The following is a 23000-nucleotide window of genomic DNA, read 5'->3' as shown; positions in this document are numbered from 1 at the left end:
CCAGCAAACTGGATTAAGACGAAACGGGGTACACTGGTTAGAAACACTGACTACCTAACTACTTGCAAACCAAGCCCAGTAAAATATGAAATGAAACCTCAGGTCAGGACAGTAAACAAGGAGGAGATGCGTAACCCTGCCAATAGGAACAAAAATCTGACTCTGGTCCTTCCCTCCCGGAATCCTCTGGCTCGTGTTGGATTACTTCCCATCCAAGAAAACTGGCGAAGCAGAGAAGATAAGCGTGTGACCTAATTAGAAACCGTTCTCTGAAATCAAGATATCCAAGAAAACCCTTCAGATTAACAGATCGTGGTGTCACCAACGTGGAGCAACAACAATGAACCATGATGAAATTTGTATTGAAGTGAAACGATGACAGATGGTTGTGGAACTATAGAATCGAAACTAAACCGTAGGAATTCGAGGAAACATCAAAGATACTAAGTACCACAATCAAACCACGAAGCACTGCATTCTTTTAGTATTTTGAATTACAAAGAGTGATGATGGAATCAACAAACGAATGCAAAAAATTACCGTAGAGCGAAACAGGTGGAAGAAACGGACAGTGCCCAGAGCCATACATCAGAAAATCCTTCAACCAACGAACATAATATGAATTAAAAACAGAAGAGATGAGAAATCCAAAAACAGAAAATAATCGAACAAATCTGAAGGAAATGCGAGCGAAGATTTCTGGAAATCAGAAGCATGCTAACGTCTGTCCCTTTCGTGTCTCTCTCTCTCTTTCGCTTTTGCTCTCGATAAATCTATCTCCGGGCGAAATGCAGCATTAGGGCAATAATGATTAGCGTTTGAATACTGAATGTGGTACAAACTGCTGATTGGATTTTGGAGAATATATAAGAAAGAAACGGGAGGGCTGAATTTGAGTGAAAACCGCAGGCTAGCTAACGAAGGAGATTCTCTTTTGACTTTGAAATTCAAATTTCAGTTATTTATTAGCCGTTACGTCACATTAAGGACGGAGAGGTGGTTGGTTCACTGCGCTTAATTCAGTTTGATTACTTGATTTTGTTTTCATTAATTTTTGAGAAAAGTACAAAAATCCTCCTTGTGATTTGAGGTCGGAACAAATTGCACCATGCCTTTTTTTAGAGACAATAAGCCCCCCGTGGTATACTCCGTTAGTCATAGGAGGTTACCAAGTCAGTTTTTTTTTTATTTTAGTCCTCAATCTTTAGTCTTTTAATCATTTTGATTTTAAATCTTTTTATTATCATTCCTATCCTCGACTTTTTATTTTTATCATTTTAGTCCTTGAAAGAAAAACAAAACGGAAGGAGGGGTCGGGGCGGCCTTCCCCCAAGGTCACCAGCATCCTCCGCGGGTACTGGCGACCTCGATGGAGGGGTTGGGGTCGCCAATTGGCGGCCACATCCCCCGAATCGACTAGGGGCTCCGAGTCGGAGTTCCCAATCGATTCGCGGGCTGAGGCCATCAATTGGCAACCTCGACCCCTCCATCGAGGTTGCTAGTGTCCTTCATGGGTACCAGCAACCTCGATGGAGGGGTCGGGGTGGTCAACTGGCGGCCCTAGCCCGCGAATTGATCGGGAACGCTGACTCGGAGTCCCCCGTCGATTGGGGGGTTGGGGCCTCATATCGGCGACCTCGACCCCTCCAACACGGTTGCCAGCGTCCTCCGTGGGTACTGGCGACCTCGGTGGAAAGGTCGAGGTCGCCGATTGGCGACCCCAGCCCCCAATCTCTCGGGGACTCCGAGTCGGAGTTCCCGATCGATTCGCGGGCTGGGGTCGCCAATCGGCGACCTCGACCCCTCCACTGCGGTCGCCAGTACCCACGAAGGACACTGGTGGGTCGAGGTAGCCGATTGGCAGCCCCGACCCCTCCTTCCCTTTCGATTTTCTTTTGAGGAGTAAAATGAAAAGTTGAGGATAGGAACGATAAAAGAAAAAAGATTTAGAACCAAAATGATTAAAATTTTAAAGATCGAGAACCAAAAATGAAAAAAACTATTGTTGTAACCCCCTATGGTTAAGGGAATATACCATAGGGGGGGCTAATTCCCTAATAAAAATACATTATGCAATTTATCTCGATCCCAAATCACAATGGGGTTTTTGTACTTTTCCCTTAATTTCTTTTGCTGGTTCAATTTTTGGGTTGACAACATATCGGATTCCGAATTTGTAAATGCAAATCAATTCCGAGTTTGTAAATGTAAATGTTCCGGTGAGCAAAGAATTTTCAAATGCTAGTTATCTATTCTACTTTGTGAAGTCAATGAATTCTTACATCTTAAAGAGGAATTCTTAACAAATTAAAAGGATAATAATATTGATAGACTAAATTTTAAGGATACAAAAATATATGAATGTTATTATATGGAAGAGGTTGGTCTTCTTAAAGTGATCTTGTAGATATTGGTTTAAGAAAAATATGAATGAGATATTTAGAAAGAAGAAAAATGAGGTATGTGTCGAAATTGTGATATTATACAAAATGAAAAATGAAACATTTGATAGAATAGAGGGGTGGGGGAACAAAAAATAAATAACCAACAAAAGGTAGCTGAAAAATTGTTTAAATGAAATAAGAAAGAATTAAACTAATATATAAATATGTGTATATATATATATATATGTATATATATAATTGGTTAATAACGCAACAATGAAGTAGGAATTTTATTTTATTTGAAAAGTAGAATTTTATTCATTTCATTATTTCTAGCACGATTTTTCTTTCAAACGTAAAGAAAATTAACAAATTATGAGATGTGTAGCATACTATCACTTCCTCGTCGATTTTAACATATTTTTCTAGCATGGCACTATCACTGCACATACAAAGCCTATATAGTGGGCTCCATGAAGTATTTAAGTAATATTAAAATTTTAAAATCAAAAAATGAAAAAGAAAATTCAAAGACATGAAGAAAGGTAAGGGGATGAGGCTAACACAACCTCCCAAACAGAGTCCTCGGCCTCGGGGACCTCTTTGTCACCGGTGAGCCAATAAGAGAAGTGATGGTGAGAGCAATGCCGTTGCTACAAATTTAAAAAAAAAAATGTGAAGGGGAGAAGGCTAACAGCGGCCCTCCTTGGCGGCTACCATCGCCCTAATTAGGGTGAACGGTAGCTTCAAATGTTGCCGATGACCTCAGAGGAGTAAGTTTGTCCTTACTAGAGATGTACTTTTGAAGGAAAAGTTTCCCCAAAACATATATATGTGTATATATATATACACATGCACACATTACTTGACCCTCTACCTTCGAATAAGAGGGTCAAGATATTATTTTTAATATTATATTTTTTAAATTTATTATCTTAAAGTAAATTTTTTTCATATATATTCATATTTTTTTATATATTACAATAAAAAGGTGTTATTACTTATAAGTATAATCTTAAGATATATAATTATTTATAAGCACTTGATAATAAAAGAATAATTTTTTTATTCATAACGATATTAAGATATTGAAAGATAGATTTTGATGTGTTAGTTTTCAAATTTAACATTGATTATTTTATTCACTTAAAAACATTATGCTTGTCACGACCCGAAAATTTAGCAGAGTTTCCTCTGTATTTCCTCAATATCCAATATCACATAAACTATTTATATAAACCCGCGTCTCACATCTTCCAAAAACATATGACCAATCCAGCAGATTCTAATAAATATATACATCTCAACATAGTATTTTCTTTTTAACCACATCTCTAAACCAACTAAACAAAAGTTTCAGGTCGTAACAAAATCATAGTATTCTACAAGAACTTATTACTTATACTATGAGTGGGCCTAACTGCAAAAATCCTCCACGCTGATCCCCGTTTTCTAAAATGTTATCTTGTGTGGCTAGTCTAGCTCCTAGCTCATTTGAAAAAAATATTTGCAGGGGAGTAAGCTGCATCTCAGTGAGTATTAAATTCCACAATAAAATGAAGTATTAAACTTTTGTATGCATTCACATAAACAATTACAGTAATATCTTTTGCTTCAAAATTTCTAATGTTATATATACCTATTTTTTAGTTTTGAACCTTTCTCTTATTAGCCAAATCAATATTTCATAACTCAAGCAATCATTCTTAAGCAACAAATAATAGTAGCCATAGGTAGCAAATCCTCGCGACAGAGTTTTGACGATATCGTGACCCCGCACTCATATCCACAAACTCCTCATTTCATTTCTCATAAGTGGGGGCTACCCATTATCCTCCGGCAGTAGGACTCTAGGCGTCCATTTTATATTCTGTTAGATCAACGGTCTAGGCATCCCTTTTTGTATCCCGCCGGATCAACGGTTTAGGCGTCCCTTTTTATATACTGCCGGATCCAGTCCCATGGCTATAAACAATAATTTCACCACACCGCAATTAACCGAATTCATTTAGAATAAATCCTCAAAATCCTCATACTATCTTCATTCAACTTATCTCATTGAAACAAGCATTTATATAATTATTTAAGGGGGTATTTACCTAAAATGGCCCATCGTTTGCCCGTTTTGTCAAATCTATCCTATGCTTTTTTTTGTCAAATCTATCCCATGGTTTACTTTTTGCATCAAATCTATCCCGACGTTATCTTTTCCGTCGACATCTAACGGCCGTGCTGACGTGGCGCATACGTGGCAAGTGTGGCCCACTATCTCTCCACGTGCCACGTCAGCACGGTCGTTAGATGTTGACGGAAAAGATAACGCCATGATAGATTTGATGCAAAAAGTAAACCATGAGGTAGATTTGACAAAAAAAACATGAGATAGATTTGACAAAACGGACAAATCATGGGTCATTTTAAGTAAAAACCCCTTATTTAAGATTTAATTTCATTTTATAGTGGAATAAAAATACTCAAAAAGACCCCCAAAAAATAACTCAATGAGTCGAGCCTTCCGGGTGTATAGTCTCGGTCTTCTCGGCTCCTATAACTTATAAACACGGTTAGAAAATCAAGTAGAAATGGGTGTATATATATACTTATATGTCTCAATCTTATTTTGTCCATAAATCCCCGACAATCAAATTAAGCTTAAAAGATCAAAGAGACCAACATATATAATCATCAATAATAACAACAGCCTATTAGCACTTCACACAAGAAATTTAACAGCAATTATTACGCTTCAATTGCCTTAGTTCCCAATATCCTAATTTTCATCTCAACTAGTCATCATTCCAAAACTTAAAACTAATCTATCTCATCTAATTCTCCAAATTCGATAATTCACACCGTACAACTTCCCCTCCTTGCATTCTTACATATCACATTATATATAATGTAGATGAAAATATATAAGATGCATGATGTTCATACAATAAATCATTAATTCACACTGAATTGACCTTAAAATGATCAAAGAAATGGAAAGGATATAATCAACCCAATAATAACAACCACTTAGCATTCATACAAGGAACCTAACACAATTGAAGACATCAAAGAAGCAAAAATCAGTCCTGCTTTAACCATCTTCGCAACCAACTCCACATTGTACACATAGGTAGGCAAGAATAAGCAAGAGAATATCCAAGCAAATTGCTAACAGGACAACCCAAATACAAATAAACAACTTCAAGTCTACTACTACTAACAACATGGACGACCCTCAGAGTAATTTCGGTGAAAAATATACAGAAAACTGGAGTAATTAACTAAGCAAGCAAGCTGAGTTCCACATTTGCAGGGCTCAAACCATTTCCCGATTCCCATTCTACTCCGTTCCTTACTTCTGTCTTGTACAATTCTACTTAGAGCTACAACAAATTCACTCTCTCTGTTTCCTTTTACTCCCGTTTAAGTTATCCCTACTGACAGAGCAAAAACGAAATTCACACTATGTACTCGAAATTGGTAGATAATTGAACCCGAGGGCAAACTCGAGCTCTTCCTTGTAAGAATATTTCCTATTTCTATACTTCTCACTCTCCCTCTATTTGATTTTGTTCTAAGCTCATTCCAATCTCTCTCTCTCTCTGTTGTTCAGACAAGATGGCCATGCAACCTCTTTCCTCCTTTTTCTTTTCGACAACTCAGCCACAACAGTATAAAATAAAGAAAAGGAATATAAGTAAGGCGGTGGAAATGCAAGGAGGAAAAGGAAATATATCATGGGCTCACTGGGCTTAAGCCCATGAAACATTTAATAAGCCCAATTCATATACATATATACTTATAATGCACAAGCGTATATATTTATGTTTATACGTTTGTCTATACGAAAAATATAGGTGTTCACAATGTTGTAAATTTATATATGTTTTTCGCCAAACTTTTGTATGCAAAAAATTAAAATATTATATTACTAGGTACTTTTGAGTGAATAAAATCTACAACTAAAGGCGATTCCAAAAGTCTTTCCCGAAACCTGATTTACAATCTAATATTCCATATAATCTAACCATTACTTGAAAACGGGACGCCCCTCATGGTGATGAGCATGGGATTTGTGTTCTTGATTTTGTTGATTGTTGACATTTTCATTGCTTTCTTCTTTTTTGTCGATTGTTTGATGAAAAATAATGTTATTTCTTCCATCGTTGAGCCAAACATAGCGTTATAATTGTTAGTTCTCCAATTTTGGCAATTTCAATGCATCAAAACTTCAAAAATTTTATGCAGTAAAATAAATCATTTCACATTAATTGGTTGACTTAAAATCGGGAAAATGACAAATTAATCTAAAGACAACTTTGATGTTTGAGATTCTCAATTTTAAATCTGAATAATCAAGAATAATTTTTACCAAATATGTGACCAAAAATAAGATACTTTCTCACATACCTCTACTAAGGTTGTCAGGTATGAACTGTTATGTTATATCTCAGCCTATTCCCATAACTATCTCCTATCATTCCATTCTCCACAACAACATGCACTTGCCTATGATCACAAGATACTTCTAGTGATTTTCGAACTACACGTAAATTTCGCCCATCCATGTGCAATTTGCTACTAAATTTAAGTGCACACCTTGTGGTTAGAATTAGAGAGCAAAGTGATTCTAAGTATGCAACTGAATCCTTTTACTTTATTCATGCAAACATCAATACACCATTATCTTATACAAGAATTGCTTGTATAACCTTCCTTAGGCAAAAACACCCGTGGGCAACGGTAATGAATTTAAAGGATTTCATAATGATCAGGTGTAAAATCTTCTGTACTTTTGTTTGAAGATAATTTTGTGGCGTCGCACATGCTTCGGTGTGTCTTTGTTGGGATTTCCATAGCTTTTCCAAAGAGCTATAACTACGTATGTGATGTCTCTTGATCTGCTGCAAACTTCTTCTCAGCTTCGAGCCTCCTCAAGCTGAAGAGCTGAGCTTGTTTCCACTAGAGCCCTCGGATAATAAATCTACCACTTCGATCTAAGCCAATTTCCCGACATGCGAAACAATATGATTATTTTAACACTTCCCAACTTATTAGTTTATGCAGAAATTAGATAGAAGAAAGTCGCAAACCTTCAGTTGGGAGAGGCCTATTTCTACTCTCTTCTTATTGACAGACATTCCACCGGGGACCGTCTCTTTGCTAACCAAGGCAAATTATAATCAATAAAAAATTTGCCATTTCGACGAAATTACTTAATAAGTCTTATAAAAACCACAATAGGCTTACGAAAGTTTGCAGCACATAAAGGGAAATATTTGTGGACAAATTGAAAAAAAAAATGTACACAACAAAGTTGAACTCTTAGGTTCGAATCAATTTCAGTCAGAAATCCAAAGTATTATAAAATGTCTAGAATAATAGCTCTCTATGGCATTAAAAGGGCTTGATTTGGCAGCAATCCAATTATATCAAATGCCTCCAAAGAAAATAAAAAGAAAATTGATCACATTATGCAATAGGAGCACAACCTCATAAACAGACAATTAAGCACCACAATCGGGCATGCCTTGGAACACTTTGTGTCAAACTCAAGAAGGCGGGGAATAGGATGTCTCTAGTAAAACAAACCTGACACAACGATAGCCTCCAATTTTTCATCAACAATTGAAGGCCCATAGGGATCCGTGATAGGTTCAACTTGCACTACAAGCTTCGGTTTGATGGACTGCCCAATATTTATTAAAAAAAAAAAACTCATCCTTTACATCAAAAGTCAACAACTGAAATACCCATATCACACGAAATACATCATCAAAAACTGTGAGAGAGGTGTAGTCCTTGTTTTTGTCTACCCTGACCAAAACTCTTCTCCGTGTTCAAACAATGAAAAGAAAAGAAAAGAAATTTTGGGTACATTCAGGAAAGGGTTATGACAAAGAAATAGAGGTAAGAGTGCATAATGGACATTCAATTGCCCATCTTAAGCTGTCAAATTTTACAGGATATATGCCAGAAGTTGAGACTAACCCAAATAAAAATGCACAAACATTTATAAGAAGATATGTTATAGAGGACTCTAATTATCGGATTATGTACCTTGATATAGTCCTTGACGTTTTGGATTATCTCCTTGATAGGTTGTATCAATTCAGCAAACTGCAATTGTGAGGTAAATCAGGCCATTATACTGGAACATCACCACAAATAGTGAGACTACAGTCCGCGTTAATCACTATTACAGGTTTTCGAGCATAAAGGAAAGGAAAAGAGGGGGGGAGAAAGCAGCAGCCTACTACTCTGGAGAAAACTTAACAAATAAGTATTATTCTTAGCATGTCTAAGCTGAGGAATGGAGACCACATTACAGCTAAAGTTCCAATATATAATAAATGGAATTTGAACCTTTAGATTCAGAACAATCAACATTAACTTTAAAAAAAGAATTTTTTTTGAACTTTAAACGTGAACTGTAACACAAAACTTCATAATCAAGACTCTAATTTGATCCCCATACATATATCCAGGTTGATCGCCATACATACATCCAGTTGACCATATCTTTCTTAACATTGTAATCGCCATCAACTCCATCAAAGTTCTACTTGATTTCTATTAGGAAAGGGTGTGCTCAACCAAACAACAACGCAGCAATTAATCTTCCTCCCTTACTAGTGTAATCGAGATAAGAACCAATCAAATCAACCAACAAGCAATGAAGAAAAGAGCACAAAGAACTTTACGTGGAAAACCCCGATGTGAGGAAAAACCACGGGACCAACTCCGAATCAACGATCCACTATGAATGAAGGTTATACAATGTCTTTCATCAAGGGTAAACTCTTGGATCACCAAACTCAAGAGAAACACTCTCTTGGATCACCCAAACACTAAATTCGTCACCCACACCGGGTGGTTCACAAAACCAGCTGAAACAGCACCTACAAAGCTCTAATAGAAATTCTGACCTTTCAGAATATAGCCCCACGTGTCGTGAAGCCACTGTCAAAATTTCGTCCCAATCGGAGTTCGTTTACCCTTCTGATCGAGGTTTGATCTCAAGCTGGTCGGATTGAAATTCTGCTCTGCTGCTCTCTGATTCTGCTGCTTTACTGTTTTTTTCTTCTCTGCAGATCAGCCACACTTCCTCAGCTATTTTGCTGAAAATTAACCCTAACAAAAAGTGGGTCCTTGGCCTATTAAAGCCTGATAAAAGCCCAACACGATTTGAGCCCAATTTCCTTCAAATTAGAGGGATACCCAACAAACTACCCCTCCCAACTATTTGGAGGCTTCTAGCATACCGGCTATACTTCGGCAAACATGAAGTTTCTCCCTAGCAAGAGGTTTTGTTATCATATCAGCTTCATTCTCATCAATGTGCACTTTGTCTAGCTTCACTAGCTTGGACTTCAACACATCTCTAATCCAATGAAACTTGATATCAATATGCTTCGACCTCAAATGGAAAGTGAGATTTTTGTAAAGATGAATAGCGCTTTGATTATCACCGTGTAGAACATACTTTTCTTACTTCAAGCTTAACTCCTGCAAAAACTTTTGCAACCACAACATCTCCTTACAACCTTTGGTCACCGCAATGTATTCAGCTTCCGTTGTAGACAAAGCGATGCACTTTTGAAGCCTTGATTGCCATGAGATAGCCCCCCTGCAAAAGTCATCAAGTATCCCGAAGTGGATTTCCGAGAATCGATATCTGCTGCCATATTCGCATCCGTGTAGCCCACTAACTCCGGCTTACCCATGCCAAAGTGTAAACATACCTTGGAAGTTCCTTTGAGATACCTCAGGATCCACTTAATCGCATTCCAATGCTCTTTCCCCGGATTGGAGAGAAAACGACTAACCACACCAACAGAATGAGCAATATCTGGTCTTCATCTCTTCTTTCTCCTTCTCACTTGTAGGACATTGCTTCGAGCTAAGTTTGAAATGAGAAGCAAGTGGTGATGAAACTGGTTTAGCATTACCCATGTTGAACCAATCCAAAATCTTCTCGATGTACTTTTCTTGAGAAAGCCAAAATTTTCCACTCGATCTATCACGAGAAATATGCATCCCAAGAATCTGCTTCGTCGATCCCAAATCCTTCATGGCAAAGGACTTGTTGAGCTCTTTCTTCAACTCTGCAATCTTGCTCATATCATGACTGACAAGCAACATATCATCCACATATAACAGTAAAATGATAAAATCACCATCCGAGAATTGTTTCACGAACACACAATGATCTGAAGTGGTCCAAGTGTAGCCATGGCTCAACAGGAAAGAGTCAAACTTTTTGTACCACTGTCGAGGTGTTTGCTTAAGCCCATACAAGCTCTTCTTCAGTCTACACACCAAATGCTCTTTACCTTTAACTCGAAATCCTTCAACCTGTTCCATATATATTTCTTCCTCCAAGTCACTATGCAGGAAAGCTGTTTTAACATCGAGCTGCTCGATCTCCAAATTCAGACTAGCTGCCAATGCGAGAACAACTCGGATAGATAACATCTTGACAACGGGCGAGAAGATATCCTCGAAGTCAACTCCTTTCTTCTGGTTGAAGTCTTTCACCACTGGTCGAGCTTTGTATTGAGGCCGTGAGTTCTCTGTCTTCAACTTATAGACCCATTTGTTCTTCAATGCTCTCTTACCTTGTGGTAGCTTCACTAGGTCATATGTGTGATTTTCAGACAAGGAGTTCATCTCCTCATTCATCGCCTTCAACCAAAGCTCCTTGTGCTCATGTGCCACAGCTTCATCATATCACTCAGATTCTCCCCCATCAGTCAATAGCACATACTCATGAGACGGATATCTTGTAGAAGGTCGTCTTACTCTGTCTGATCGTCTATGTAGATTATCTGCAGGCTCTAACTGCAACTGCGAGCCTGTATCATCCGCAGTCACATCATCATCTACTTGAGGAATCTCACCCTCAGTCGTGGTTTCTTCAGACTCACCAGGTACCTCTTCCACTGGATGCTCTACATCAACCGGTATAGGAATAGAGATCTCGTGAGGACTGCTTACTCTAAACCTTCTCTAATTTTTGGAAATCCTCGATTGTCTGGTCCTCAAAGAACACAACATCCCTGCTCCTGATGATCTTCTTGCTATCAAGGTCCCAAAACCTGTACCCAAACTGTTCATGTGCATAACCCAAGAAGATGCACTGTTTTGCCTTGGCATCGAGCTTTGATCTTTCATATCGAGGAATGTGAACAGATACCCTGCACCCGAAAACTTTGAGATGCTTGTACGATACTTCCTTGCCGGTCCACACCTACTGAGGTACATCTCCATCAAGTACAACTGACGGTGTCAGATTAATAAGATCAACTGCTATCCTCATTGCCTCGCCCCAAAAGGACTTAGACAGTTTCGCCTGAGAAAGCATACAACGAACTCTCTCAACAATTGTGTGGTTCATCCTCTCTGCAAGCCCATTCTGCTGCGGTGTCTTTGGTACTGTCTTCTCAAGCTTGATCCTATAAGTCCTGCAATAGTTCTCGAAAGTACCCCTGTACTCACATCCATTATCAGCTTTGACACATTTCAGCTTCATGCCCGTTTCTCTTTCCACTGCTACATGGAAGTTCTTGAAAATCTCAATCACCTGATCTTTAGTCCTCATAGGATAAGCTCAAACCTTCCTGAAGTGATCGTCTATAAAGGTCACAAAATAGAGAGCACCACCAAGAGATCTATCCGACATGAAATAAACATCAGTATGCACAAGATCAAGTATATGATCGCATCTAGAGGGCCGACTTCTAACAAAAGAAACTCTCCTCTGCTTACCAGCTAAATAGTGATCACAAGTGCTCAAGTGCATACCTTTAACGGGCAAAGACTGCTTTCTAGCAAGAATTTGATAGGATAATTCTCAGCAACATTAACATGACCGGAGTTGTGCCTGGCACGCAGCCTGTAGAGAGTGTCGGTCTTCTGACCCCGTGCCACAATCAACGAACCCTCGGAGAGCTTCCATCTCCCATTGCTAAATTCGTTACTGTAGCCTTCATCATAAAGTTGACCCGTCGAGATTAGGTTAAGGCGAATTTCTGGAACATGCCTCACCTTCTTCAGAAGCAACTTGCAGCCAAGCTCGGTCTTTAGACAGACGTCACCAATACCGACAATCTTGCATGACTGTCCATTCCCCATTCTCACATAACTATAGTCCCCGGTAGTGTAAGATGAGAAGTAATCCCGATGAGGAGTGACATGAAATGAGACACCTGTATCTACAACCCAGGTAGAGTCCTGACAAGTGAAATTCACATAGGCTTCATCACAAACGACGTAGGTCGCTCCATCAGATGCCACTGCTGTAGTGCCTTCTTCCTTCTTGCTCTCACCGTTGCCATTCTAATTTTTCTTCAGAGCTCTACACTCCCTTTTGTAATGTCTCTCTTTTCCACAGTGATAGCAAGTGACCCCTTTCCTCGTCTTCGACTTTGATCTACCCCTCGATTTGTCACGTGAGTTACCATGCTCGGAAGAGGAATTTTTGCTTTGACTTCACCCCCGTTGTTCAGTAACCAAAGCTTTAGACCGAATGGAAATCCCAGAGCTTTTCTTTTTAGTCTCCTCATTATATAAACTATCTGTCACCGTTGCCAACGATAGCTTCCCATTTGGCGCAGAATTGCTCAATGCAACCACAAGTGTATCCCAATTATTCGGTAGAGTCCCTAAAAGTAGACAAGCCTGCAACTCATCGGGTACTATTATCTCCAAGTTCGTCAACTGGTTAACAATATTCTGGAAATTACTCATGTGCACAGTCATATCACCTCCATCCTAGTAACGAAGATGAACCAGCTTCTTCATGAGAAATGCCTTATTTTGCGGTGTCTTCCTCGCATAGAGATTTGTCAACTAATCCCATAAAGCTTTCGCATTTGTCTCATGAGCAACATGATGATAAATACTATTATCTATCCACTGCTGAATTAAACCAATAATCTTCCGATTTGTGCGTTCCCAAGCCTTGTCATACTTATCTTTTGGTTTTGCGGAATCCCCTTCAATGGGATCATACAAGCCCCTGCAAAATAGAAGATCCTCCATCCGAGACCTCCATATAGAGCATTGGTTGCCTTCAACTTGAACATAGATCCCGTAGACTCCTCCATCTCGAAAACACTGAAAAAATTCAAACTTCTCTAACCCGAGACTCTGATACCACTTGTTGGGAAGGGGTGTGCTCAACCAAACAACAACGCAACGATTAATCTTCCTCTCTTACTAGTGTAATTGAGATAAGAACCAATCAAATCAACCAACAAGCAATGAAGAAAAGAACACAAAGAATTTTACGTGGAAAACCCCGATGTAGGGAAAAACCACGGAACCAACTCCGAATCAATGATCCACTATGAATGAAGGTTATACAATGTTTTTCATCGAGGGTAAACCCTTGGATCACCAAACTTAAGAGAAACACTCTCTTAGATCACCCAAACACTAAATTCGTCACCCACACCGGGTGATTCACAAAACCAGCTGAAACAGCACCTACAGAGCTCTAATAGAAATTCTGACAGTTCAGAACTTAACCCCACGTGTCATGTGTCAAAATTTCGTTCCAATCGGAGTTCGTTTACCCTTCCGACCGAGGTTTGATCTCTAGCTGGTTGCACTGAAATTCTGCTCTGCTGCTCTCTGTATTCTGCTGCTTTACTGTTTTGTTCTTCTCTGCAGATCAGCCACACTTCCTCAGCTATTTTGCTGGAAATTAACCCTAACAAAAAGTGGGTTGTTGGCCTATTTAATCCCGATAAAAGCCCAACACGATTTGAGCCCAACTTCCTCCAAATTAGAGGGATAACCAACAATTTCTGCTACTTTACTTCGACTCAATGGACAAAAAAAATCCAAGAATTTTAAGAGAACCAAAGCTCAAGCCTACTACTATACATCAACCTGATGTGAAAAAAGTACCATTTCTTGCAAGAACCAAAATATAGATTCTTCATCACTACACTAACATGTTTCTCAAAATTTCACTTTCCCTCATGGTAAAGAAGAAACGAGCACCTTAGAAAAAACTCAGAGGAGCCATTACACTATAGGTAGAAGCAACACTAATATCCTAGAGAATTGAGTTCAATCATTCTTTCACACAAAAGCAACAATCAACTCTAGAATAAAATAGTGGCTAACATATCTACAAAGTGAAGTCTCAACAGCAACTTAAAATGAATAAGCTGAAAATTATGATCCAGCCGACAAGATTCTCAATCATAAACATCACAATGAACTTTTCAAGATTCTAAAATAGCCAAGCAAAGCAAACGTAAAAAGATACTGAATTCATATTGCATAACTAGTTGTGTAGATCCTCAATCCCTTTTTCTCTGAAATTTTACCTGTTTCTTCGTCAACATAGGACCATCACAAACTCCAATGACAATCCGATTGTTTGCCAACCCTGCCGCTACCTATATTATATTTTTGAACAATCAGGATTTCAACAAACTTGAATCATAAATACTCTAATTCAACATGTAAAATGATTGCAAACAAATATACCGTGTTGCAATGCAAAATAACTACAAATTATAATTGGCTGAGACTGTGTCTGACCTTGAGGAAAAGGCGGTGGCCATCATCTAACCGATCAAAAGTGCCACCAAGAACAACTGCCCCATATGAATTCGGTGCTGAGATAGGCGAATTCAGAGCTGGTTCAGTTTAGAACCCCAAAAGGATTGCGCTATAAAAAGAGAAGGAGAGAGAGAAAAAAAAAACCATAAACACCGTCGTGCAATGGAAACAAACATGCCCAATAACTAAGATACTACACAAACTTCGAGCACTAATTCAGCTGATTCAACAACAAATTTAGCAACATTTTTCCTCTATAAGAACAAAAATGATTGTGTCTTACTCTTAACAAGAGGCACATTTTTTCATAAATGCAATCTCCAACTTCCACAGTAGAAAAATGATTTACGCAGACTGCATCCTGCATCCTGCAATCTATCACGTGTAACACACTGTAGACTACAGGAAGATTAGGTACTCCGGCGTAGAAATGTCAAAGGAAACCCATGTTATAAGGTGCTATGACCGTGTGGAGGCAATTACCAATCGAACAAAATGGCTAAGAAGTTCATTAATAAGCATTAGGGATAGTAACTCTTCATTTTGATAATCAAACAATCAAAAGCCGGCAACCCCTTTTCGGAAAACACTCGCCCTAAGTAACAAGAATACAAATATTAGTTATAGCAGTTACTTTGTTCATCAATGTAAAAACAAGAAAAGCATACAACGGCCAAAACAAAGAAACTGAAACCGAGGATCGTATCAGCAGCAAGAAATACACAACAAAAGGAGATAACAGGGGAAAATTTGTTTTCTTTCACATTCCATAGCAGACAATACGACGGGCCACCTACTCGAACATTAAGCTGATCCCCAAACTCAAATTCACGCCTATTTCCAAAACATTGCAGCTTCATTACATATGCCCGGCATTCTCATTACACCATAACTAACACTAATGCTCATCTCAAAAATTCAAATTAATGAATAAAGGAAAGGGCCAGATCCAACTTTCAAGAACGGGAGGTAGCTGAGATTTTGGAGGTCCGTACCATTGCATATCATTTTTCTACTTTCAAGAAAGGAGTGTCTGCTGCTTCCGCCGCTCTCTACCTCTTTTTGTGCCTCCCAGGCGGTCTTCTCAACCCAGGTGACGATTTTCGATTGGGGTTGTAAGTTCGACTGTTATAGGGAATGACTCTGGCATTCCAAGTAATGAACTTGCTCCTTAATTTGATTGATGATAGTCGGCCTTTGTGTCGTAGTGGCAACAAGAATTGTTGGTTGTTTGGTTGCTGAAGATTTTTCTTTTGTTGGGTCTGTTGGGCGGGGATGGTCAGAGCCGGAAATTCGCTTTTATCGGTTTTTGGACCAAGCAGGAAGCCCAAGAAGCTATCAAGTACTTTAACAAGTCATTTCTTGATACTTGCCAGATTACTTGTGAGGTTTGTCAGTTCGATTCTTGTCCTTCTAAGAATCTTCTATATTTGTTTGGTAATAATTTTGCATTCTTATTCTTGATAGTTGATAGGCTCATGTTGTAGTATAAGGTCGAGTCCAATTTGATAAAAGCGATTGTATCTTGTAAGGCACTTAATGCAGAACAATTTAATAGCATATTATAAGTTTGAATTTTAGGTCAGAAAACCAGCTTAAGGTTGGATTTGCAGGCTAGCTCTTATGGTATCATTATATTTTCATGGGATGTGCTTGTGCTTGAATGTCGCTTGTTCCAGAAGAAATTTTATCCGGACAAGCTGAGTGATATTCTAGCTCTAGTATTCAGTCTAAACGTACTTTTCGTTTTGTCCAGATTGCCGGTAAAGTTGGGGATCCAGATATTCCTTGACTGTGGAGTCGTTACTCAGTGAAGAAGGATGAGAAAGCCCCTGAGAAAAAGACTTCATCTGGTGGTGAGATTTCCAGCCAGTCAAGCCTGAAGCATAACGGAAAGAAAAAGGACCTGAACAACTTCGGGTCCAACCAAGGGTGAATTCAAAGCTGTGGGCAAATGACACCTTGGAGGCCCTGGTGACTGGCATAACCAATGAAAAAGGTACTCAGAACAAAGAAGACGGAGAAAAATCTGCTTCAGCAAAAGTGGAGTCAGAAAATCTGGATGATGTTGGAAAAGAACTTGGTGATGCTCCCAAGAGTATGCGGAATCTTATGCTTGATGAAGTGGTTTCTGACTTGGACTACTTCAAGAGCAAAGTTAAGAAAGATTAGTCAGACTCAGAAAGTAGCGAGCATGGAGATAGTAACGACGAAAAAGAGGATGGAGATGATTCATCGAGTGAAAGCTCCTCAGATGAAGATGATCAGGCTGCAGATTCTGTTCAAGAGCACAATAACACAGTGTTGCCTGATAAGCTTGGAGGGGAGAGCCCTCTTGCAGAAACTGATGGTGAACAAGCTGACCGGGGGAACTGATTATCTAGCTTAGAAGATGAGAAAGAAGAAACCATTCAACGCGACCTTCTTTTTCGTTCGCAATCTACCTACCACAACGTAAATTTCTTTTTCATCTGTTTCAGCTTGTGTCCTCTCATTTAATACTTCTTGCGCTTTAGATGATCAAAGGGAATTGCTTACATTCAGTATGCAGTACCTGAATCGGCAGCAAGGTACTGCATTCTTGCTTCCTACTGTTACCTGATTTATGCATTATACTTTTGGTGATTCTCAAAGGTTATATTAACCTTCATTATCAATGCCTAATGCAGAGCTTTAGAAGAAGTTGACAATTCAATTTTCCAGGGCAGATTGCTGCATGTTATGCCTGCTAAGCGAAAAGGCCAACCTGAAAAACAGAAGTGAGCAGCGGTGGGCTGTCTTTTGTTTCTTATTCATCTTTTTCCTCATTCTTTTTTTTTGTTGGTTAGGAGTGTCTGGTAATTATTGGAGGTGGACTGGGCTGTCCAGTAATTATGAAAATTTTATTTGGTTTTTCCCTGCTTTATAATGCATCTGCTCTGGACTATAGTGGTTGAGGTACTCTTAACATGATGTTACTACTATACAGTGATCACTCTTCAAACCAAGCAGCAAAAACTTTCAAGCAACAGAGGGAAGAAGAAAGAAAGGCTTCTGAAGCTAGTGGGGATACAAGAGCATGGAATACATTGTTCATGTGCTCCGATTCGGTAAGTTTTGGTCTTACAACAGAATTGGTACGAATATATCATCTCAAAGTATTGATTGTGTCATTTCGACTGAGAGATATTACTGAGCGCTGTTATTGACCTGGAGATGCCATCTAACATTTGTCCTGTTTTTGTTCTGTTATAGTAACCATCTAAGAAATAAGTGTACTCAGCATAGCCTTTGATAAGATGGGTTACAGGAAAATTTAGCAATCAAAAGATGCTCAAAGATTGCAAAAGAACCAAACTATGACATCATCTCTTTTATAGACTCCCCTATCAAGCAGAAAACTTTAATGATGAAACTGAGATGCAGCTAATTGGTATCTCCAAGCAACAGATTTCAAGTCAGGCAGCTATTCAATCCTTGTAGAAGGCTAGCTGGCCAGATTTAGTGCTGTCGGGATTGCACTTATTTCTGTTCTGTCAGATTTATTGCCTTGTAGCATTCAATACCTTAAGTTAAAGGTGAACTTGTCCTTTCAGATCTTGTTGATCCATGACTTCTGTGGCAAAAGTAGATGTGCTTAGTTACTTATATTATATATACTATTTAAAATGGTCAGGGTTTAAAGGTTTTATGTTGATTGTTGACTATAATGTATCCTGCTGTTATACTGGTTGAATTGATGTAGAGTTGAGACCATCATAGTTGGTGGCTCATCCATGAAATGTTGCTCTTTCAAGGTGTTATGGTTACAAATTTTCTGCGAAATTTTATTTTAGGATGTTGAAAACATAGCAAGGAAATTAGGTGTGAGCAAGAGGGATTTCCTCGAGCGCAAGGCTGATGATCTTGCAGTGCGCATTGCCTTAGGGGAGACACAAGTAATTAATGAAACTAAGAAGGCTTTAGCAGAAGCAGGAGTTAATGTAGCAGCTCAGGAGGAGTTTGCTGCTATCAGAAGTGATTCTGCCAAAAGAAGCAATCATGTTTTGTTGGTGAAGAACTTGCCTTATGGTTGTTCTGGAGCTGAACTGGCTAATATGTTCGGCAAATACAGTAGTCTGGACAAGGTCTTTCTGCCTCCGACAAAGACGATGGCTTTGGTATTTAGTCCCCTCTTTGCTAATTTTAATCACGTTGAACTTCCATTGTAATTAGCAATGTAGTGGTTATTCTCTGGTGTGAGATTTCTTTCTGCTGTTCACTCATTACTCAACTGAATATTAAGTTTGCTTTTTATCTATGTTTTGGAAAAATATATTTCTGGACTTTTATTGATTATTCATTGGTTTCCAATGGGCGGAAGATAACCCTCTTTCATTTGCACGGTATGTCTTTCAACGTGTGCATGAAATTTTAAACAGTATAGTGCATGCAATTGCTCAAAACTGGGGTGGGGGTGGATTGGGCTTTGGAAAGTTTAGTCGTTGGAGAGTAGCTCTAACGAGTCTCTAGCGTAGAACTCCTAGCTATTTTCTGTGTGCTCGGCAGTCACATGGCCCATTAACCTGTATGAACGCTCTTTCTCTGACAGTTTGAGTATCAATATGAATAGGTCGGTTCTCAAGTGCGAGTGAGCGTCGTACGATTTATCTCATGACTCTGGTTATCTGGAGATATCTAGAGATATTTGTGGGATCCGGTATCAGATCTGTAACCTTTGAATATAAGTAGATAATTTCAGTGAACGTACGATGAATTGATTGAGAGAGAGTTCTTGCTTCCGAAAAGTGAGAGAGCACGAGAGAGGGATTTTTGTGCTACGGAATTAGCGGTCTTTGCTCTGCCTAGTAGCAAGGCCCATTGCCGGTGTTTATTTATCTTGCAGGATGTGATCATTCAACCCAAACCTAGAGGCCCTAATCGAGAGATTTGACTAAGTAAGTCTAAAACCTTACCGGTTCGGGTCAATTTCTTATAGCTCCGTTTGGATTCAAAGTTGCATTTTAAAATCTTACTTTAACTTAATTCTACCCACAACAAAACAAAATAACTCATACAAAGTCAAATGGTGTGTCCTATTTATACTGTATAGTGTATGCACTGGGGTGGGGGTGGATTGGGCTTTGGAAAGTTTAGCCGTTGGAGAGTATCTCTGTCTTAATGAACAGTGATGAGGACTCATTGTGCATTTGGACATACAACTCTATCTCCCATTGATCCGCAAGCTTTCCATCTTGCTCAATCTTAGAGAAGAATTAGCAATTCACCAGCATAGGCAGCTGTTCCTCCTTTGTTTCTATGAATAGTCTTTTAATTTCACACCAGTAATTACAGCGAAATAAATGGTACTTGATGCAACCTTAGCACTGTAGTTATATGCTTCATCAGTAGAACAGATGCCGCAATCTAGGCTCGCATTCATCTAAGGGATAATCTAGCGATTGACAGGCAACTTGGAGCTATGGGATTTCTCCGGCGATGGGACAGTCGGACCCTGTCCGATTTGTGCGGTTATAACAGTTTAGGGACCAAGTGAGAGGGGGTAACAAGCGAAGTGCGGAAAGGGAAGCACCAAAGAGAGAACGGCAAGGATTACCGTACACTCCATTTAAATAATGAAGTTCCGTTAATGCCCTTGTGTTTTCTCCAAAATTACCATGAAGTTCAGCCATGGGGAATTTCTTCTTCTGAGGTACAATGGACTTCAATGAATTTGTGAATTGCCCACGCAAATTTCCCACGACCGAGACCCATAGGAGCACACAGCCTTCCCAAGCACCAAAATCATCGGAAAACTTTACCATAAAAAACTTTCCCACGCTCGGACGTGGGAAACTAAAAAAGATAAATAAATAATTTATATACATCTTACCAACGGTTTCCGTCGTGGGTAAATTAGAAAAGATATAAAATAAAATAAAATGAAATGTTTCCCACGGTGCTGGGCTTAGGGGCACCGTGGGAAAGTGAATTAAAAATTGACAGGGAGATTAACAAGGATTTTAATTATTACTTATAAATGTAAAAAATGACTTCATAAAGCTACCATCATATATACGGAGAGAAAGTACATTTTAAATATCTATATATACATACATATATATATTCTCACACATCAATACATTTGTTAACACTTGTAATCATAACACAAAATCAAGTTGAGTTGCAAGTGTTGACGAATATATTAATGTGTGAGATTATATATATTTATGTATATATAGATGTGAAAGTAGATAAGGAATTTATAATTAAAAAATTAATTATAAAAAGTATATATGAAAATTATTATTAAAAATTGATTATAAAAAAATAATTAGGAAAAAATATGAATGGAAAATTATTATTAAATAGCAGAAAAAGACAAAACAATAATTATTATATTATTGTATTTGGAGAAAAATAGAGTTGAGTTGAGTAAAATTATTATTTGAAAAACAAACAAGGCCTAGTAGGATGTGCATTTGTCTATATATTTGTCAGATTTTATTTAGTGATGGATTTTAAATTTTAAATAGTATTAAGCATTTATCATAATTTATCACTCAATATTTTAATTTTACTACTGATGATTATAAATTTGGTTTAATAAATGTAATTCGAACAATATGAATATTCGAAATAATAATAGTATCAATTGTAAAAATTTCCAATGATATTTTCCCATGATCAGGACATAGAAAAAGAGTGTCGGGGCCGTTTCCCATGACCAAGACATGGTAAAAGGCGTCGGAAGTTCACTCGACCTTTCCCACGCCAACAATCTTAGGAAAGGGCGCAGGAAAATTGCCAGGAATGTTCCCACGCCATCAATCATGGGAATGGTCATGGAAAATTCATACGCTTTTTCCCACAGGCAAGGCGTGGTAATTTTTCCATGATTTTCTACACTCTGTTGCGTGGGAATGAGCGTAGTAAATTTCCCACGCAAACTTTTCTTACAGCAGAATTTCCCACATCTCTCGTTCCGCGGGAAATTTAGTGGGAAAATTGCGAGAAACAGTAAGTTTCCCACGATTTTTTCTCGTTTCTGGCCTGCGGGCAATATGGGCTATTCTTGTAAGAGGAATTTCTGGATAACCGAACGTTCTAAATAGAGAGACCGGGCAAATTCCAGTAGACTGGAAAATTGGAGCCTTTCCTTGTAGTTGGAAATTAGGATGTAGATAGAGATCAATCATATTAAATTGTTTTATTTTATAGTCAATTCCAATTTCCAAATTCTAATTCATACTAGGAAGCAACAACTCACGATGTCGCGGGATAAGAAAATCTTTTTTTAATCTTTTAGTTTATCATATCAGATTACGTAATAAACAAATATAAGAGTATATGAAACTAACGGTAAAACTGGTAAAGATGAAGGAAGTAACGATAAAACCCCACTTCTGTGAAAAACATGAACTCTGATACTGCTCGTTAGTAATCTAAATTTTCTAGAAAAATTATACCAACTAATGTGATACAATATAAAAATTAATATTTCTCTCTGCTATGTTATCTTGAATTTTCATTTTTTCTAATTAGAATACCATGCTAGCGATATAATAAGTCTTATTAAGCGGCCTAACTAATTTTAAGTGAAAAAATTTACTTAGATCTGATGTTCGAAATGCATCGAAAGCATTTTATGATCAAGGCTAAGTACATGCCAAACGAGGATTAATAGTTTGTGATATTGTTACTATTAATCCTAATTTCTTAAACTTGTATAAGTTATTGTGGTTGCTATCGGGTTTTCATCAATGAATTAAAAAAGTTACAAACAGTATTGGGTTTTAATGCAGCAGCACAAAACGCTGATTCGAAACCAAAATGTCTCAAGTTAGATCCTCATTAGTGAAACTTATGTGCCTATTATTTTACTTTCTTCCCTTATAATCAATAATAAATAAATAAATAAATAAATAAATAAATAAGAAAGTTCCAAAAAGCAAACGTAAGAAATAATACCGTCCCATAAATATCGACAGCTCTACCACTGTCAGTCTAGTTCCACATTTATGCAGAAATACCGGATGGAAGACTTGGAAGAATAACGCAGCGTCCTTTATGGGCTTT

At 38.2% G+C, this 23000-nt stretch overlaps 2 pseudogenes; one reads left to right on the top strand and one right to left on the bottom strand.

Moving 5' to 3' along the window:
• Positions 1 to 7074: 7074 nt before the first annotated feature.
• On the bottom strand, positions 7075 to 15330 carry LOC116212111 (annotated as a pseudogene).
• Positions 15331 to 16100: 770 nt separating this feature from the next.
• LOC116212110 lies at positions 16101 to 19554 on the top strand (annotated as a pseudogene).
• The last annotated feature ends 3446 nt before the right edge of the window (positions 19555 to 23000 follow it).

The sequence above is a fragment of the Punica granatum genome, chromosome 6 (genome assembly GCF_007655135.1).
Source record: "Punica granatum isolate Tunisia-2019 chromosome 6, ASM765513v2, whole genome shotgun sequence".
NCBI lineage: Eukaryota > Viridiplantae > Streptophyta > Magnoliopsida > Myrtales > Lythraceae > Punica > Punica granatum.
Note: the sequence above shows the minus strand (reverse complement) of the source record. Positions and strands in the feature narration are given on the sequence as shown.